The following is a 1,693-nucleotide window of genomic DNA, read 5'->3' as shown; positions in this document are numbered from 1 at the left end:
GGAGTTAATTTGACTGTCTCATTGATGAGGTGACATTTGAGACCAAGAGGAAGCCAGTAGTGTCACAGTGGCAGAGAGTCCCAAGAAAGAGAAAATAGCACGTGTGAAGTTTCTCAGGAGGAAATTCACGCGGTTAATTCACGGTACAGGAAGAAAGACCATTAGAAAAATGGGTCGTTGTGGGAACTAAACAAGATAGTCCATGCAAAGGACTTAGCACAGGAAACAACATGAATATGAATGTATGACAACTATTAACTCAATTGACAATCCCACCCACCTTCTGAGGCAGGTACAATAGTATCTTCCCCATAAAATGGCTGAGAAAATTGAGGCACAGAGAAGATAAAACAACTTCCCCAAATAATAGACCTGGGATTCTGACTCCACAGCTGGCTGACTTCATCCCTTTATCAGGCTGGGGCATACAAAGATAAAGTGAATTACCAGNGGAAGAGCGCAATGATGGTGCCAACTTGGGCCAGTGAAGCAACGTCCTCCACAACTAGACTGAAGAACAAAATGACAGCAACTTGTTTGTTCCCCTTCCCCCACTTTCCCAGCACTGTTCCCCTCCCCCAATTCCCCAATAAAAGCTTTAAAAAAATGTGTATACACTCCTTGGCACTCTCAGTATACTTGCATAATTCTGTTTTCACTTGATAGTTATTATCTTTAATGTATCATAAGGAAAAGGTTTAAAAAGAAAACGTAAAACATGAGAAAAACAAGGGGGGGGGAAAGGACGTGTCTCCCCGCTCTGGGGTCCCACCCTCCTGCTTGTGACTGCCAGAGCCGGGGGCTGCCTCCAGCCAGGGTCTGCCTGCGGGGCTTCCTCTGCTAAACCGCGCAACCCGCCCCAGGTGCTCTCCGAAGAGGCTTTAACGGAACCGTCGCGTATCTTCTAGGTTTCCTCTACGCCCAGAACAGCACCAAGCGCAGCATCAAAGAGCGCCTCCTGAAGCTCTTACCCTGCTCAGCTGCCAAAACGTCGTCTCCTGCTGTGCAAAGCAAGTTTGTTTGGTTTTTTTTTCTCCCTCCCAAACTGGTCCTTTGTTTTGTTTGTTAGGTCTGCATGCATTGCAGTTCTCTGCTTCTAAAAAGAATCAATACGGTTATAGTCTGTAAAACCAACTCTACGCTGTACTTGTGTTTCTCTAAATACCTAAGGGAACATTTGTGCAGTAATGAGGTGCTTCCCAGTGGTAGAGGGACAACCATGTTAGTGACAGCAGCCCCGGCTTCCAAACACGGGAAAATGTTTCTTTGAGCTGAGGGGTGAGAACTAGACTCAGATAATGCTTGGGTTCCCCTGGCCTAACTTCTTAGCAGCACAGCTGTACCCTTTAAAGTGTATTACCTTGTACATGTCTTGCCTCACATACATGTATTTGGTGTTGTAATTAGGTACTGCCAAACTTCAGAAATATCATTAGGTTCAAATAACTACTATAAAGTGGAAAACATCTACACAAATTCGAGTTGTTTTCTTTGCTCACTCTTTATGTGTATCAATCAGGGCTTTCTAGAAAAACAGAAATATATATATATATATATATATATATATATATATATATATATATATATATATATATATAACATACAAAAACATACATATACAGATATTTATTTTAAGGAATTGGACCATACGACTCTGGAAGTTAGCTTGTTTAAAATTCATAGGGTAGGCTGA

The 1,693-nt window shown here is 42.4% G+C and overlaps 1 protein-coding gene across 1 annotated transcript in view; it reads left to right on the top strand.

The window, feature by feature from the left end:
- Window positions 1-913: 913 nt before the first annotated feature.
- Window positions 914-1,693, top strand: part of KCNIP4 (potassium voltage-gated channel interacting protein 4) — a 141,805-nt gene continuing 141,025 nt past the window's right edge. The window contains exon 1 of the mRNA XM_019654264.1: window positions 914-1,010. The gene's annotated coding sequence lies outside the window, so the exon portion shown is untranslated. The remainder of the gene's footprint in view (window positions 1,011-1,693) is intronic.

This window comes from Hipposideros armiger, unplaced genomic scaffold (genome assembly GCF_001890085.2).
Source record: "Hipposideros armiger isolate ML-2016 unplaced genomic scaffold, ASM189008v1 scaffold_217, whole genome shotgun sequence".
Lineage (NCBI taxonomy): Eukaryota > Metazoa > Chordata > Mammalia > Chiroptera > Hipposideridae > Hipposideros > Hipposideros armiger.
The sequence above is the reverse complement of the archived record's forward strand: the minus strand, read 5'-3'. Positions and strand labels throughout refer to the sequence as shown.